This window comes from Lichenostomus cassidix, chromosome 2, assembly GCF_008360975.1.
Source record: "Lichenostomus cassidix isolate B80296 chromosome 2, HeHo_3.0, whole genome shotgun sequence".
Lineage (NCBI taxonomy): Eukaryota > Metazoa > Chordata > Aves > Passeriformes > Meliphagidae > Lichenostomus > Lichenostomus cassidix.
The window spans coordinates 5,560,906-5,580,103 of NC_139482.1; positions in this window are offsets into that span (position 1 = coordinate 5,560,906).

Sequence of the window (19,198 nt, forward strand, 5' to 3'; positions counted from 1 at the left end):
TAAAAGACATCACACATCAGCTCTTGGAGAGGAAGAGGGGGGAAAAAAAGAGAGAGAAAGCAGAAGGGATAGGATGGATAACCATGCTACTTGACGATGCAGCAATTAACTTGCTGAGGGTGGAATAATTCTTGCAGTGCCTCTCTGGTCGAAGCACTCTCCTAACTTAGCAAAGTAGATGTACTGAGTGCAGTGGAGAGTAAACCAGTTTCCATAAATCCCAGCAGGAGTCCGTTTCACTTTATAAGATTCATGTGAAAAATTGAAAATTCAGGTTTTTCCAAATGCATCTGTAATCAGCAGGCTGAGCCCCATGGGTCCCCAGAGGTAACTGATCACAGCACAAAGTAGGGTTTCACAATCACACTGAGCTTCTCCACTGCATTTTTAAAGGTTAGACATTAATTCCTGATCAATACAAGGAACAGCAGGCTACCCCCTACCCCCATTCCCAGAATTGTCTTACATTATTAACTGAGCCTTGGCTTTGTCCTGGAATTACTTAAAATCACAACTCAGAGCTGTAAGACACAGAGCCCCTCCAGATCCAGAGCAGAGGGAGGTGAGAAAGACCTTCCCCAGTACCTTTTTCCCCCATGCAGAGACAAATCCACCCTGCCCTAGGTCTGAAGTTGAAGTAAACAACACTCGTTGTGCTTAGCATGACACATTCAAGAATAACCACCAGAATCTGAAGTTTCTTCAGGTCTAGTTGGACTGTTTAGAAACAGGTAATTCCAAATTAATCCTCACGATTGAGTATCCCTCCCTTCACAAAGTGCCATGCTTATTTTTGCTGGGTTCCTCTCTGCCATCACCATTACAAATTTCATCGACATCAAGACATCTTCCTTTAGTGCTGAAAACAAACTCAGTGAGCCCCAAGAACCAAGTTTTCCAGAAGCATTAAAAATAAGGACAAAAAAAAAAATCCAGGCTACTCAACACCTTTTGGTCATCGAAAATTTTCTGGTCTTCTCCAGACATGCATGTTTTTTGGCTGTCGTTTTCTTTCCATCTACTTGCTAGGTGGTGGCTGCTGGTTTTGATGATGCAGTTTGACATGGCCTAGGTCAGGGGCAGGATGCAAGCTGGTCCATCAATCAGATTTAGGACCAATGTTTGATTATTGGCCATGCTGATTCTTACCCTGTCTCTCTTTCCCTCTTGGTAACACACCTGCAGTGAAGGCTTCAGCTGCTAACTCTAAGAGGTTCCTGGACTTCAGGCAGCATTTTGGGGAGGTTTTGGAAACATTCATAGTTAGGCAGGTTCATTAGCATGCGTTCACGGTCTCATATTTTTTACTGCCTCTCTGCAGGGCTCATTTATTCCACTGAAATCAAACACAAGAATTCCCTCAAGGCATCCTTGTCAGATATGAAGTGACTGGGCTGCATGACACACTCTTTCTAGGTACTGCAGCAGGTACAGGGAGGCTTACGATGGGTTTTGGTGTTGTATCAATTCGTTATCAAAGGGAAATTGATGAATATCCACTTTTGCTGAGTTAGAATCTCCTGATGGCTAATGAGCGTGAATAAAACGTTATGCAAATTAGCGGCTGAGAAGGGAATTCGGAACTGAACTTGAATATGAAATAGGTCATTAGTACAACACGTCTTTAACATCTGTTGATTGTTCCTAATGTTACATTTGTGGCAAAACTGCCTATGTTGAGATTTAAGAAGATTTAAGATTTAAGAAGAACTTAAGCCAACCCCACACTTGCACACTCACCCTCTGAACTTCGTGCCACGCTTGATGTCAGGAAGCAGAAGTGATTCTGGGCAAACAAACAGGTCCTCACTCCTGGAGAAAAAACACAGTTTATGGCCTAGATTGCTATCTGATCACCTGCTCAGGACACCTCTGTATTTTGTGTGCCTAGGTGGCTGTGCAGAGTGTCTCATGAAATATGAATATGTCTTCCAGATATGATGGTGCTTAATGTGCATTTACTGTATGAACAGTTATAGGTTTCTATTATTATTTATAAGTCTACAGTGTGAGAAGCTTTTCTCTAATGCTCAAGAAGTGACAGTTTCCCTCTTGCCAAGGACAGGCAGAGAAGAGGACACATCAAGAGAAAGGCAAACAGCAAACACTCTGTACACAAGACAAACTAGATTTTCTCTAAGCCATACAGGCCATCTAGGTGTTTAAAAGGAATTAGAATTGGAATGGATTTGAGCTTGGTTGGCATTGTAGTGTAAGGTACAGTTTGTATCGTGTTCTTTTGGTACAACCCAGTCTGTCTGGGCTCCTGTGCATGGGCTTTTTTAGGGTTTAGAGATTTTTTTTTCTAGGTTGAAGAAGGAGTTATGAAAGTCTGCAGGTAAAACAGGAAAAACTGAGTTTCTTTGAAGATAAGCTGCCCAAAGGGTCTCTGACACATCACAGGAGAGGAGTGGCAAGTTAACGTTTGAGGCAGTGTGTCAGTGGTCTTTGAAAATGGAAAACTAATAATGTGACAAAAAAATAGTGTCAAAATAAATGAATGTTTCTTTGTGGGAAACAGGCACTGGGATACACAGATGTACTCACATCCCTCACCTCCCCTGGGGCAGGACAGAGACCTCCCAGAAGGGCTCACTCCCAGTAGGAAATGGTGATCATTAACAGGGTGTTTTTAAATCTGGTTCTGCAAAGAACCAACCTTCCAGTCTTGTGATATTCAAAGGGATGATGGAAGGGGCAACACAAGGAAGAAAATATCTTTCCTACCTTCCTCCTGCTCAGTGGTTATTGAGCTATCCATATGAAGTGGAAAAAGTACAAGAGGAGAAAAACAACCCATGTGAAGTAAGCAATAAACTGTGAGCAAGGCAGTAAGTGCAGGACACAGCACAGTGAATTTCAAGCCACAGTATTGGCATGAGATTCAGTTTCTCCTTTCTGGGTGACCACCAAACTCATCCCGTCTTCAGGTACTTCAGATGAGGATATTTCTCTCTGGCCAGATATTCTGCCCTTTCAACATAAAATTTCAGCTTCCACAAAGTACTTTTTACAATCCTGTCAGAACTTTCTATGCAAACCCTACACAGGAGAGCAGCAGGAGCCCCCATTCAAAGGAGGTCCATCCTCAGGAGAGGGAGTGGTAAAAAAAGGTGGTTTGTTTCCCCCTAAGTACATTAAATCCAGGCTACCCATAAGTGCTAAAATTCACCTGAGCAGCTTCACCTCCCTTCTGCAAACCACACTGGTGGGCTACTACATTTATTATTCCATCACAATTAACCACTTCTGATTAGTTCAACTAATTACTGGGTGCTAGCAATTACTCACTGACAGGCCTCCTCAGAGTCTTTAATAGCTGCTCCCACAAGAGCAAACAGGTGAAGGCCAGAAGAAAAAAGCAAAACAACTAAACAAGGGGGAAATGAGGGAAAGAATTAAGAAATCCCTGGACAGACCCAGGTCCGTTGAGATCCAGAGCAGCAAACAGCCCAGCTAATTAGCATGCCTGTTGCATTGCCAGCATGCATGGAAATTTTCCCTCCAGCCCTTTTTCTTGCAGAAGCTCATGATTTGGGATTTGTCCACAATACAAGCACTAGACAAGATGTGTTTGCACATTGTTGCTTCAACATTTCAGTGTCTCTCAAAAACACTAAATCATGTCTGGGTAGTTTTGTTTTGAGGGTGAATTTTGGATCCTAGGCCACCAAGTGGAGGCATTTTCTTTGTAGCTGACTGAAGACCTCTGACAACAGGAGGATTAGGGGAGAATGGAAAATCTGACAAAAGGGTAGCCTTAAATGATTGGGAACAAACTTCTTTTATGGATAACAGAGGAAAAAAATCCTTAGGAGGATGCTCTACATGTTGTAATAGCAACTGTATGTTTTCTGTTTCAGACCCTGACAACAGAACTGAACAGAAGTTCTTAATGACACTCATAGAAGAGAACTTCATTTGTATTAAATTCTACAGTATGCAGAAAGAAACATAGTTTTTTATCTGATGCTTAGAGAATGCTCCTGCTCCTATTTTCATTGAATTTTATTTTTCCTGTTCCCATAAACAGGAGAGCATCCAAATAGTGTCTTTGTTTCCAGGTGTTGCATGCTTCACCCCTGTGGCTGCAGCACCTGGAAGGTGTCTGCTTCCAGACATCCTACTCCAAACCCTTTTGAATTTAGTAATACTGACCTGACAACCTTTAAGGGAGGATTTCAACATGTCCATAAAGCACTGTGTTGACTTCTAGGTGGCTTTTTAACCACAAGCCAGTCAGCCACAGACAACGTGACCACAGATCCTGAGGTATCTCAGCATCCCAGAGACAGTCTCCAAGCACAGCTGAGATCTTATCAGAAGGACTGTAATCCTGGGGAAGCTGCTGGAGGACAGACATTAAGCAGCCTGACAACAATAAGCCTGGTTCAGTGCCTTATCCCTGCCTTGCTCAAAACACGATTCTCCAAAATGATAAATGATTGTTTTCCAAGTAATGGTTTTGCACTAGAAACACTCACTATTTCCTGAATTGCCCCTTCAATCTGGAAATACTGCAGTGAACACAGAGTAATGTATCCAACACTTTGAGCCTTGCTGTGTCACAGCTGATGATGGGAGGACTGGACATGCTTGTGTGGAGACTGGTGGAAAACATGATCCCCACAGCTCAGGAAGAGTTTCCTGAGCACAGCACCTTGTCCCTGGGGTATTGGGTATCTGTGTGGGGTTGGATGAATCTCCCACAAAGCCAACAGATACAGACAGGATCATCTGCAGACCACAGATGGAAGGAACACCCATCCCACATGTGAATGAAATTATTACCCAAGTGCATTCCCTGCTTGAGCAGGAAAGGACAGTGAGCATGGTCAGGAGAGCTCTCCCCCCTGACAAACAGAATCATGCAGTTCCATTCCCTTTCCGGGGCAAAACAAGGTGGGGAAGATGGAGAGGGCACAGCTAAAGCTAAATTGTGGCATAAAACCTTTTTCTGCAACAAACCAATTAACATCTGATTCTGCTATAGAACTTGAACAATGCTAAAGGCTGCAAAACACTGTCTGAAAAGGCAGTGCAAAACAATGGTCACACAAAGAGCCCTTGCTGAGGCAGGAAGGGTCCCCAGACAGCCCCTACCCAGCCTCTGCCCGGCTGTGGGGTGCTTTCATGTTCATGCCAAAAAGATGCAGGAAAGGTGTTTTGTTTCAAAGTGAAATCTTTGTGAATGAAGTGTGCACTGCAGACAGGCAGGGCACGCAATGGCATCTCCTTGTACAGGAATTACAAGAGCCCTTTGCTCAGAAAACCACTGCTTTCTGCCCCCAAGGCACTCTCTGCTCTCATGGGAACCCCAACAGGCTCATCTCAGGGATTCCCTCCTGTTCTGTTTGTGTTGAGGTGGGAAGCACACGAGGACATGGGCAACTGGCCACACGGCCACCTCCCGAGTTCAGCCAAGCTCTTGCATCTGTAGTTCTGCTCCATGTCTGCAGATACATTCAAGGTATGCAACTTCCATTCTTTGGTTCTGGATGAGTTTTACAGACCTCAGGAGATTATCATGTGAATTGTGTAAGAAAAGACTAAATTTTGATTCATGCTTTTGCTAATAAATTCAGTGCTGTCAAGCAGCCATGAGCATCTGTAAGGTTAGATTTGATATTTCTAGGCAGCAATACTTTTTCCTGAAGACACACATGCATGTAACACTGGCTTTTTCCTTAGAAGTCTTCATATATTTTAACCTTTTTGTTCTTTTCTGTTTGCTTTCTATGATCAAAGCTGACAGAACATCTCCCAGGAAGGTTCTTGGAGATCTTGAGAACAACATCTTCCAGGGCTGATCTCTTCTTGGATCCTGCAGGCACCTCTAGCAGCAGAGGCAGAGCTGCGAGTGGCTTCCAACATTTGGGGACCCAAAGGGAAAGCAGCAGGAGCTCATGCCCTGACACCTGGGGGTCCTGGTGGACAACAAACTGTCCATGAGCTAGCAGTGCCCTTGAGGCCAAGGCCAATGGAACCTTGCCATGCCTTAGAAAAAGCATTGCCAGCAGGTCGAGGGAGATGATTCTACCCCTCTGAGCCCTGATGAGGCACATCTGGGCTGCTGTGTCCAGCTCTGGGCTGCCCAGCACAGGAGAGACATGGAGCTCCTGGAGCAGCTCTAGCAGAGAGCCACTGCTTTGGTCAAGGGTCTGGAGAATCTCTCTGATGATGAAAGTCTGAGGGAGCTGCTCAGGCTCAAGAAGAGGTGACTGGAGGGAACCTCATTAATGTGAATGAATATCTAAAAGGTGGGTGCCAAGAAGATACATCAGGCTTTTCTTTGTGGTGCCCACCAACAAGAAAAGAGACAACAGGCAGAAACTGATACTGAGAAAGCTCCGCCTGAACATGAGGAAGAATTTCTTTACTGTGCAGTGACTGAGTGCTGGAACAGATTGACCAGAGAGGGTGTAGATTCTCCCTCACTGGAGATATTCCAGAACCATCTGGACACAATCCTGTGCCATGTGCTCTGGGATGACCCTGCTTGAACAGGGAGGCTGGACCAGATAATTCATTGTGATCCTTCCAACCTGACCATTTCTGTGATTCTGTGGTTCTGTGATTCTGTGATTCTGTGGTCTTGCCCACTTTCCAAAGTACAACAGGTTTTGGTGTCCCAGGCTCAAAGACAATTGACAACTGGACTTGATGATCTTAAAGATCTTTTCCAAGATTAATGATACTGATTCCATGATCAGGGATGGCATCCAGGAGCAATGAGCTATGGCCTGGAAAAGGTGGGTGCAGGAATTTCCAGAGAGGCTGCAGTCAGAAAATAAACGTCAGTAAGGAGCCTCTAGGGAGAGGAGATGTCAGACCAGCTTGTCAGTCAGGAATGGCTGACAAAGACCAGGTTCCTGTCACATCTTACAGAGGCTTTATTTTCCACCTGCAAGAAGAAATTCTGGCTCTCCCACATTCACAAGGAGGCACCTCCTACAAACCATCCTCCACACTCCACCAGGCAGCAAAACAACAGTGGTCAGGTTTGACCAGCCATGCCAGGACCACCAAAAATATCCCCCAGCCATTGTGGGCAGGTCAAGCAGTGCTGGACAGGGCAAGTGTTTGGGGCTGTGAGCCTGCAGGAGATTTGCTCAGAAGGGGCTTTGCTCCTCTGCACCAGCCCTGAGGAACAGGTGGCCACAGCATGAATATCCATGCTGGTCTGGGATGTTTAATATCAAACCAAGAGGGAATTAAGGTGCTTGGGTCTGTGACTGCTTTACATTAATTCTGGATGGTATGAAAATGTAACCCACTGGTTTTGCCTTTATGAGCAATACTTGGCTTGTTCTGTTCCTGAGCTTGTCTCCTGTGCAGTGTATTTCTTGTGCTGATAAATATTTATGCTCCATGATTTTGATTTATACAAGGGGCTTAAATATTGTAAAGCTGGATATAACCAGCATAAAACAACATAAAACAAAGCACCAGTATCCAGAATGGGGTGGACTAAAAAAGGATGGCTCCTGCAGCAGCCAAATTTTACCCTAGAAGTGACCTCTTCCCCTCCCAGGAGCAGCACAAATTGGCAGCATCCCCCTCTCTGCTTTACAATCGAGATTCCCAACCTGTGTGTATCAAACAGGAGAGGTGTTTGCAGTATTGCCAAGGTTACTAGAGTGAAAACATTGCAAATGGCATTTGCATGATTGTACTTTCAAATCCTAACTTGTAGCAACAGTGCATTTTAAATGAAGGGGATTTATAACTCAAACCAGAACACTAATCATATTCTGGAGTAATAGGATTTATTTGTTGGTTGTTTGGTGGTTGTGGGGTTTTTTTAAGCTCAGAGACAACAAGCTATGTTCATGAAAAGGGAGATGGCTGGGCTTAAACCCTATTCCAACAACATTTTGAAAGGATTAGGAAAGAAACATGAATGTGCTCCAGTTTCAATATGTGATTCAGAGTCTGTGTAGTCTTTAATGCTTCCCCGCTATGAGAACATCCTAAATTGCTAAACAAGTTCAGACAATTGCCATTTTAAATGTAAAACTCAGATCAGCACAAAAAAAGGAGCCGTCTGAGAATCAAGAATGGATGTTTAACAGCACCCAGATGTTCTCCAGCTATGAAATTCCTTACCCAAAGCACACTGGGCACATTCTGCAGCAATGCTCAGTCCTCCACCAAGGCTAGGATTTACAGCTCAATATCAAGACCAACTAAAGCTGGAAGCAGCTAACATGTTCCCCACAACACTGCATTTCTAGGACAGGCTGTTAAGGTTCCGGAGCACCTGACTTAAAGTCATGCAATATTTAGGGGAGAAAGAGCTCATTTTGGCTGTAATTTAGGAGGTGTACTAAATTTCATGGCCCATATCCTTACATGCAATAAATGGATTAAGTCAATGTACACCACCCAAAGAGCTTGATTTTAATCTCCATGCCCTGCACACACCAGACTTACGGGAACAAAGGTGCTCCAAGAGGGTTTGATGATTACCAGAAATAGTTCCAAAAAAATTCCCTGGATTTTTGACAGAAAGGAACTTTTCCAGACATTTCCGAAATATCTCTGTAAAATGCTTGTTAAAGCCACCTTACAGGGCTTGTTTTAATATAACTATTCTCAGTGGTGAGCTGTTAACATATCCTGTCAGACATGGAAAACCAGGAGTGCTCATGTGGTCTGTTCTGCAGCCATCTGAAGAGATAATAAACCTCATCTGACCACTGAAAACTTCATATAACACACAGTAACCTCGTCACTTAAATTGCATGATCATATACTTGCTGGCAATTGATTCTAGACTAGGCAAAGGGTGTCAATTTAGGCAGCTAAAACCACCTCCTAAAATCTCCAGTTGTGCTTGGAAATTTTGGCCTTCAGTATATTCATGCACATACTGATTTTATACAGTGTGTGTATATATATATGTATAATTTCACACACACACACATACATACATCTATAAATGAAAAAATTAATCTGAAATATGTCGCCCTGCAATCTGTCAAATAAAGCTGATATAATAAATATGTCACTTTATTTAACAACTGATGCTGAAGAGAACTAGGCAGAATGAAAGAAATGAAGACAGGGCTTAGTAAAAACACTGAGGAAGGCAGAAATTAAAGCAATCAATCACATTCTCGTGGAATGTCTACACCACTCGAAATAATATTTTATTGTCTGCTATTGATTGGATGCCACTGAACAAAATTACAAACAATGAATCTGGTGTTATAAACAAGAATCACAATAAGAATAACTTATTTCAGAGCCTTGGCCATGCAACACTTTGTAAACTGCAGAGTCCTGGACATGTGCTTCCTGTACCACCATAACCATAAGAGACATCCCTGCTCATTGACAATGGTGAGGCCAGGCTGCAACAGTGCTGAAATAGAGGAATACTCCTGTTTTGCCCTCCTTTGCATTCTAAGCACGAATATTTAAAGCTTGCAAAATTTGGTAGGATTAGAGGACCCTACAAGGTAGGGGTGCACAAGAGAAGTGGCACTGGTTTTTTTCAAGCAGTGAGATTTCAGTTCAGGTAGGAGGAGGAGAATACCTTGGATTTTATTTTGATGCAATCATAACAAAAATTAAAGAAATTATCCTAAATCAGAGAGTAAAGCTGTGATACTCAACAGCCAAACCCAGGCAACATTTTGGAAAATTAAAGAAAATTTCTATGGGCCCTCCAGCAGCCCCAAGTCTCTCCACAGGTGCTTTGCCCTAAATCCAGTGGGATGCTAGCACTGATCCATGCAGGGGCAAGGGACATGGGTCAGCACATAAGCTGAACCTGATGGAGAGAGCACAGGACAAATGACATCCTCTTGCTGTTCATGAAGCCACAAATTACTCATCAAACACCTTCACTAACAGCACCAGGACTACCTGGGAAGAAAAGTGCTGTTTATGCTGAGCACTGGTCTCAAAGATTCACCTCCAGAAAGGACGAGCTGCCACAATATTTACACAATATTTTAAAAATTTCCACAGGGTCCACAGCTGCTTCCCAAACTCCTCTGAGTTTGGCTTGTTGTAAGCAGCAATGAGTATGTGGCAGGGGGGTTTTGAGCACCTGGGGGAAGTCCTCCTTTCTCACCTCTCTGAAGCTCAGAGGATGATAAAGCAGCATTACTAAAACCTCTAGAAAAATCAGATGAGATGTTTAGATAAGCCAGTCATTCCTGCAAGTATCCAGACTCTAAAGTAAAGGTGGGCAAATATGAATGCAAAATGCTGGATGAAGGGGCAAGCAGAGAGGATGGGATAGAAGACACATCTCCCCTTCCTGTATTGTTCTATGATGTCACTGGGTTGTCACACATTTAGCCACTTACAGACACATGCAAATGGCATAAGTGGTTGGAAGACAAGGTACAAAGTGGTTGGTGATGGCTCACTCCCAAACCTGCAGAGGTTTGCCCCAGGTCAGAGATTGATGTCTTCAATGAATGGTGGAAAACTTGCTTGTGAAATGCCTGGTGGGACCAAGTCCTAAAGGGCTGCAAGTGTTCAAGAGGACAGGAGCAGAATTCAGACTGGCCTCAGCCTGAAATTCATCTGAAAGCGGCAAGAAAGAAATCCAGAGGAATAAATTACTTCCTTCCCTCAGGAGGGACATCTCCAGAGCACAGGAATAACAAGAGATTGTTGTTTATGATCTGGAGGACAGGGAAAAGGGCCACAAAGAGCCACCAATAAGAGCAGCATCCCCTCAAAATTGTGGGATGTAGTGCCTGGAGGGGAACCACGTGGGAAGCACATGGACCTGCCAGGGCATAATGTGAGGTAACCCCCAATTTTCCCACTGTGAGGGCTAAGGGCAGCTGCCCTTATCCCAGCCTCTGGGATCCTGTCCCAGACCAGGAATGCTTCCTGCTATCAGGTCATTGCACACCCCACGATCAGACCAATTGCTGTTTGGCCACTGCTGAACTTCAATTTGCAGCTCTGGCTTTGGGACCAAGCCAAGATGAGCAGAGGACACAATACATCCATGGCACTGTTTTCGGGGTGGACAGTGCTCTGCACCACATAAGCAGCACACGATGAGCATTTCAGGGGTGGAAGGAGCCTTCAAGATGCACAAAGCCAAATCAAGTCTGAATGCGAGCAGAGAAGGCAGCAGGGTGGAGGAAAGCCATCTGGCACCCTCTAGTGTGATGCTCCGAGAAAATCTCGTCCCTCCTCGCCCAGCGCTGCTCCTCAGCAGCTTTTCCTCACCCCCACGCCCACCACCCGTGCCCGCAGGCTCCGTCTCATCAGCCCCCTTTAATTACCATCCACTGTAGCAAGACACAAAACTCATTAGTGCGAGCAGCGTCTCCCCGTGATGAGCCTGTCGTGTCCCAAGACATGCAGTGCATGTGAGCCTGTTTGGAGGGAGATGCACAGCCCAGCAAGGCTTTAAAGGAGATTTTCAAAGCTTTGGGGACCTGGCATGGCTGAGGGTGAAGAAGTGCCAATGCCAAGACATCAGTCACAGCACCACATGTGCAGGGCTGGGCATGAAAACAGACATGTCCCAGGGCACGTGCTGGGAAATTAGATATGTTGCTCTTTCATAGCATGAAGCTGGGAGAGAGCAGATTCAGCTGACGATGTGGCATCTGGGGTGGGCCATTTGAATTATGAGAGTCTAAATGAAAAAACCAAAAACGCCAAGGACAGGCCAGGGTGTCCCAGTCCAGCCCGTACCCAGCAGTGTAGGCTCAGCTACAGCCACCTGAGCACATTTCACTTTTTACGATTTGGCTCTCAAGCCACTGGAAGAAAAACAACTTTCTTCCGTTCCTGATCACCTTCACCATCCTGCAGTGAACTTTTGGGTAATGTATGCTGTGTCATCAGAGCAGTGCTGCTCCATGAATGGTAAACAGGCACCCATCTATTTCTCAGGATGACAGTTCCCATTATCACTGAACCCGAGGAACCAGTGCAGAGCACAGGCAAGAGGAAATAAAACACCCCAAGCCAGAGAGCACAGTCCCCTCCCAGGGACTGGGACCACCTCCACAAACACTGCTGAATGAAACATCCTTCTCCCAGGTCTTTGAAAGTGAAAGAGTTTTGGGGTCAGGCCATGTGGCAATGGGACAGTGGTTGTTGGCCTGACCTTCAGCACCTGGGATGGTGTAGGTGGGGTGGCTATCCCAGGAGCTACTGCCAGCCATCAGAGCCAGGACAGGGCCAAGTCCCAAAAGGCCTCATTAGTGGTACTGCACCAACATTAATGTGGTGTCCCTGTGGACCTTGAAGAGCTGTCATCTAACCAACCTTCGTGCCAGTGAAGGTCACCCCTGCATTTTTACGTGTTGGGGGTTTCTGTGATCTCCATAGAATTTTGTGTTTGGTTTAGGGCCAGCATGTCACCTCAAAACAGTCCTGTGTCCTCATCCCTCATAGAACAATTTAGGTTGGAAAAGACCTCTAAGACCGTCAAGCCTAATCCTTAACCCAGCACTGCCAAGCTCACCACCAAACCACATCCCCCAGTGCCACATCTACACATCTTTTTAATCCCTCCAGGGATGGTGACTCCACCACTGCCCTGGGCAGCCTGTTCCGATGCTTGACAGCCCTTGCAGTGAAGAAATTTTTGCTAATATCCAATCTAAACCTCCCCTGGCACAACTTGAGGTCATTTCCTCTTGTTCTGTCACTCGTTACCTGGGAGAAAAGATCAATCCCCACCTCTCTACAAGCTCTTCCTTGTCCTGTTAGTCCAACATCAAAAGACTCTACTTGGCTAGGGGAAACCCAAGGCCACATATCTCCTGCATCATCTCCTGCATTCTCACCTCCCTCCTCCATGTCCTGTGCTTGTCTGAACCAGAAGGACATTTCCCATGAAAACCAGCTGCCTGTAATGCAAGCCATGGATCTGGCTCAGCTCTGGGTAAAGCTGGATCCAATTTTACACAGCCCATCTCACAAGCAAGTTCATTTCCTATAAATAAACACAAAACCTGGAACGTTTGCCTGGCCCCTGAAACAAAAGGAATTTTGCTACACGGCTTAAATTTTTATTGCTAGTTAGTGTAAGAGAGGCAGAAACACAAAAACACAGGCTGAGCCAGGATCTGTGCAAGCCTTCACAGGCAGATCAGCCAGTGTATCCCCTTAATAATCTTTCAAAAGGTCCCTTGCCTGTCATGCTAAATTGCATGGCCATTTCATGGTGTGGACACATGTTCACAGAAGACTGAGCTGAGACCATCCATGAGACAGATTGATCTCAACTGATCAACATATTCAAAAGAGAGTGACTATTTTCCCCCTTAGAGATTTAAGATTCCTGCTTAAAATCAACCTTTATTTTCAAACCAGAGACTCACCAAAAATAAACACACTGAATTCTGCAAGCTGAAGGTATCAGAGGTGACTTGAGCCATGTTCAAGGCTTCAAAGTTATGACCAGATCACCAGCCCCCATCAGAAGCTGCAGGTTTTTTTGAGTCAGGGCAGGAGGATAAACATTAAAACAACTCCCTTACACCAGCATTTCCACTTGGCAAACCATAGCTCCTGTGACATGTGTGATGCTTGAATCTTTCTGGGAAGCCACAGAAAGATAGAGCCCTGACATAGAAGTTTGGCAGAAGCAGTGCTTCAGAGGGCATCACTCTGAAAACAGGTCTTGGTTGCTCTGTATCCTGCCTGCCAAAGCAAGCATCTAGAGAAGAACAGACAACTCAGTGTGTGAAATGGGTGGTATTTTCTAGTTTTGCACTTAGAGAGGTTACAAAAGGATGAGTAACAAACCTGACACTTGATCTACAATAGTGCAGCATCGCAATGATCCACACCCACAGCTCTTCAGTGCTACTGCAGTGGGAAAACTAACACAATGATACCCAAATCAAATGGGACATCTTTCATCTTCCACCCTCCCCAGAAGTTGAGAATAAGAACCATTAAGTGAAAGCTGTAGGACAGCTCACTGCTCAAGGTCAATCAATGTGTCTCCCTCATGGTCAGTGAAATTGCAGCTGGCAAGGACTTGGCCACAAGACCTCAGGAAGGTTTGGACAGGGGCTGTGCTGGTGAGAGGGGAGTGAAATCAGTGATGGTGAGAGAAACAACCTGACCAATTCAGGGCTGACCATGTTAAAGCCTGTTCCCAAGGCACTGTCTAAGTTCCTCTTAAACACTGACAGGCTTTGGGTATCAACCACCCCTCTGGGAAGGCTGTTCCAGTGTTTGACCACCCTCTTAGTAAAGAAATGCTAATATTCGACCTAAACCACACCTGGAACAGCTCAAAACCATTCCCACATGTCCTGTCACTGGATCCCAGGGAGAAGATCTCAGCCTCTCGCTCTGCACTTCCCCTCCTCAGGAAGCTGTAGAGAGCAGGGAGGTTCCCCTCAGCCTCCTTTTCCCCAAACCAGAAAAGCCCAAAGCCCTCAGCAGCTCCTCTCAGGACAGTCCTTCCAGCCCTCTCACCAGGTTTGTTGCCCTTCTCTGGACACACTCAAGGACCTTCACATCCTTCCTAAATTGCAGAGCCCAGAACTGCCCACAGTGCTCCAGGTGAGGCCACAGCAGCACTGAACGCAGCAGGACAATCACCTCCTCTGAGCAGCTGCTCCTGCTGTGTTTGAGGCACTCAGGATGGATTGTGACCTCTGGGCTGTCCAGGCTCACTGCTGACCCTTACCAAGCCCTCTACCAACCAGCACCTCACTGCTCCCACATCTCAGCTGGGAAAAGAGAGGAGTGCTCAAGCAATGGCACTTATCTGTGTTTGTGCCATCGGGGAAAAAGCTTTAAACTCAGCCCGTTATTTCTTGGTTTCCAACAATTACTAAAACAGAGATCGATTTTTTTCCTTGATTTCCCTATTATCTTATTCTTCCTGCTTTTCCTTTAGCCATTACTCAGTTCAACTCGAGCTTACTGTTAAGTGTACTCCCATCAATGCTGGTCAACAAAGCATTTAGGTATGTGCTTAACTCAAAGCAGATAACTAAGGCACATTCAGCAAAACTCACCCATACACCTCACTTTCTTTTCTCTGAAGAGGGGCCCTCCGTCATTTTAAAAGCTGTATTTCTTTTCAGCATAAAGTACCACAGCCACAAAAATCAATGCACTCTGCTCCATCAGCGTGCATCTGTCACTCAGCTCCCAGCACAGGAAAAAGAAGAGGCACACAGAGAAAACACTCACCCAGTCCCTTTCCTTTAAGAACAGCCAAGAGTAAAAAGATGCATAATTTAGCAGAATGGTTTTATTTGTGTCTTGGGTTGTTTTAAACGTCAGCTGAGGTTATGTTCTTGTCTTCAGTTGCTGCTGGGTGTTGCTTCAAAGACATTCTGAGTCACTGCTCTCCATCTTCATCTGCTGATGGGCCCCCAGGTAGTGATGGAAACATAACTTCCCTTGACATGGATAACCTCCAATAAAGGAGTGACTTCCCTTTTGACGTGCTGATTAGAATAAACGAGGGGAGGCAGGAGGGAAGAGGAAGGTGACTGTAGCTCTTGAAAAGCAAAGACAACGGGCCACATCCTGCTCCCTGACTCTGTGCCATCAGATTCACTGAAAGTTATTTGCAAAACAGCAAGAAACTCATTAGATTGCTGATAGGACTATTGATGGAAAAGCAAATCTTTACCTACAGGACCTTCCACAGCAAATTAACAGCAGGCTAGGGAAAACCAAAAATCTGTAGTCTCAGGGCTGGGAGTCCATCAGAGCAAAGTATAATCTCTGTTTTTCAGATACCAGTGGGGAAAAAAAAAGACAAGGTCTAACTCCATTCAGATTTTCCATTAGTTGCATCAACACTGACTTTAAAGAAATTCCTCCAGGTTTCCATGAGCATGAATAAGGTGAGGATCAGAGCCTGAGGTTCTATAAATTGGTCTGGTGCAATATGAAAGGGCTGTGCTCAGAGAGACAGTCTGGCTGGCACTTTAGAAGACCAAGGGAAGTCTCCTTGAGCTTTGTTTTTGCTTGACACAAGACTTTCCCAGAGCCCTTAAGTCTTTCCATTATCTTCCACAGGCTTTGGCTTAGGCTCCTTACAGTGAATTCAGCTTTGGCTACCCAAACTGATACCTCAAGAGATCATCTAGCTGAGAAATCAGGAAGAAAATTTCCAGAAAAATCCTGCCCTGGCCTTCCAAGGGATCCTACTGAGATGGTGACTGAGTCTTTGCATTGTCCCCAGTAAGGCCACCTGCAATGGGATCACACAGCCAGGGGCTTCATGCCCAGAAAGAGCATGAACACCCCACCTCGACCCCTTGGTAGAGCCTGCACTTGCTGTCACAAGCTCATTTTCCACAGAGAGCCAACCATTGTCATTTACACCAATAAAAAGCTGAATTCAGCACTCTTTCCATAAAACGGATCGTGAACCCTTAACACCACTTGCCTCTCCTTGGAATAATAAATTATGAGGACAAATGGCAGAATCATTATCAGTTTCAATATCCAGTCATAAATAGTCTTGTAAGAACACTCAAATGATGGTGTTTTATTGCATTAGATATCACTTGCCATTAATTACAGCATGAAACTTTTGTACTTTGATGAAAAGCATTTTAGCCAGCTCAGTTATAAATTTAAAGCAGTCTTAAAACAAAAGTCACCCCAACTTGTGGCGTGGAGTTTTTTTTAATGTATAGATCTGAACACAAAATAGCATTTTTGGCTCGGAATTACACAAAAGCCAGGTTTTATAAAAGCTATTTTATTGCTCACTCATTCAGCTTCATCACTTACAGCAAACTAACAGTACCCATCACTATGTTTTACAATAACAGTGTTGGCAGCCAGATTTCACTGCTACAGATACTTCATAGTTCATTTGGTTTAGGGGGGGGTTTCTACCTAATGATCAGGTGCTGTCGTGAATCAACGTGATCTAGTTTACATTTCTGCCCCGTTTCTTTTGTTTGGATCATTTTTCCTTCCTTGTCTTGCCGTAATTCACCATGCAGGACAGAGTCACAGCTGGCTGCAGAGCGAGCTTGGTGCCAGCAGCAGCTGCTGGGTCAGTCCCAGAAAATCTGGGATACACACAAAATCTCACTCAGAGAGAGAAACCTCACAACTTCAGCCTGAGAGCTAAATTTTCAAACAATTGTGGGATCTGTCTTCAAATTTCCAGTTCAGAGGGATTCAGGCTGAGGCAATTTACATTGCTGCTCCATGGCATTGATCACAATTTGCATTTGTTTGCAAAAGGGATTAAAGGGATTATCCCAACCCCACTCTGGGCATGGCAACCTTACAGCCACCACAGCTAAATTCTCCAGAGACCAGGATTCAGAGCCTCTGCTCAGGTGGGCAGCAGTATATCTACTATAGCAATCCCATACATGAGTGCACAGTCCCAAATCCACGTGCACTGCAGCAGTTGCACTGGTTCCCATAGCTTTCTCAGTAGATCTGGAGAGGACATTTTGCTTTCCTTTCCCAACCCTCCAGGAGGAATTATGGGTAGCCCAGTATTTAAATTATTCTCATGAGACCTGAGAGACCAAGGTTTGGCCCTTGTCCTACCAAAGGTTCATGCTTTGCCCAGGGACACAGGAAAAACACTCAGTTTCTCAGAGGTATGGTGGGAATCTGCTCAAGATTAAGAGAGCTAAGCTGCAGAGTCAGATTCCTGTGACAGGCAGTGGAGATCAGGTCCCTGCATTCTGCAGTGACTTCTTGCCCTTCACATGCCTGGAAATGGTCCCCAGGGAGATTTGTTCTGTGACCTTCATGGAGACAAAGGTGAAGCTGACCAGTCTGCAGTTTTCTTAAGCCCTTCTTGCTCTCCTTGAGGATCACCTCAACATCAGCCACTTCCCAGTCATCAGGGACATTCCATGATCACCCCCACCTTTCAGGGATCACACTGAGCAGCCTTGCAATGCCTTCAACCAGATTCCTCAGCACCCTTGAACACATCCCACCAGGTCCCATGCAGATCAGTATGTCCCCATTTTCCCTTTCCTGGTGATTTACTCATAGAAATCCATATTCCTGCCCTTCACACCCTCACCAGTTTCACCTCACTTTTGGCTTTTTGAATTTCATCCATGTGAGAGCATAGCTGAGATCTGAGGACAAGTGACATTGGCCAAGACTCATCAGCACCTGTAAAAACAGATGTCATTGTCGCAACTTGACTGTTTCTTGAAAGGGTGACCATTTGCTTTTTGACACAAAAGTGAGAAACTGAAGAAAAACAGCCTAACTGCTCATTTAAGGCAGCCTGTTCCTTCCCTTCTGCTTAGCCTGTTAAAACCTCATTTGACAATCTGAGGGTTTAGCTCCCAATGCTCTTGCTTAAAATATAACAGATGGCCTCTAATAAGTAAATTGAAAAGTGCAAATAAGGTTAAAACAATTTTTCTTTATTGAATATCATTAACTTCAAGGCTGTCCACTTTAAAATGCTAATTAAACCTCACTTCCTTTTGCAGGGTTCTAGTGAAGAAAGATTGCCGTGGGGTAAATTTCTCTTGTTTGTAGAGGACCAGCCCAGCAAATTGATAGCAAACTGGGCTATTAAATGTCCCAAGATTAAGAAGTAGAGTTGGAAGCTTTCCATTATTTGTCCCTTCCATGCTAGTTCCTTCCCACAAACCAAACACAGTCAAGAAGGAAATTCAAAACAGGTCAAGTGTGAAACCCTGCTCTGTCCACACAGCAAACAACAGTTTCTCTAAAGGTCACTGCTGGTCCAAACCAGTGTTCACAGAGGATTTCTAACACCTTGTAACCACCCTAGAGCGTGTTGTGCTGCAGGTGTGGGGCTCTGTATTCCTGGCACCACGCACAGAGTACAAGAGGTCCTTCTGCACCTCACCCCCAACTTGCTCCTAATTTCCAGTGCAAATTTATTCCCAATCTGTATGTGCCACTTGCTCGTGTGCCAACACTGTTCTTCAGCTTGAAGAGCTTTCTCTACCAACATCCTGAAAGATTTTTACTGAATAACCCAGTAAATAACTTTTACTGGATAACCAAGCTTCTTCTTGCTGCTGGAAAAGCAAGTTAAAATTTCAGTCTCCTCTCCTAGGACAGTCCTTCTCTTCCCCTGATCAAGGCACCAGCCCCTCCCTCACCTGTTCCAGTTTTAATTCTTTTTCCAGCACAAGAGAGCAGATCTAGCTGGGTCTTACCAAAGTCCTGCAAGAGGCAATGCTCCCACCTCAGCTGGAAAGGCACACAGTAAACTCCAGGATAACACTGACCT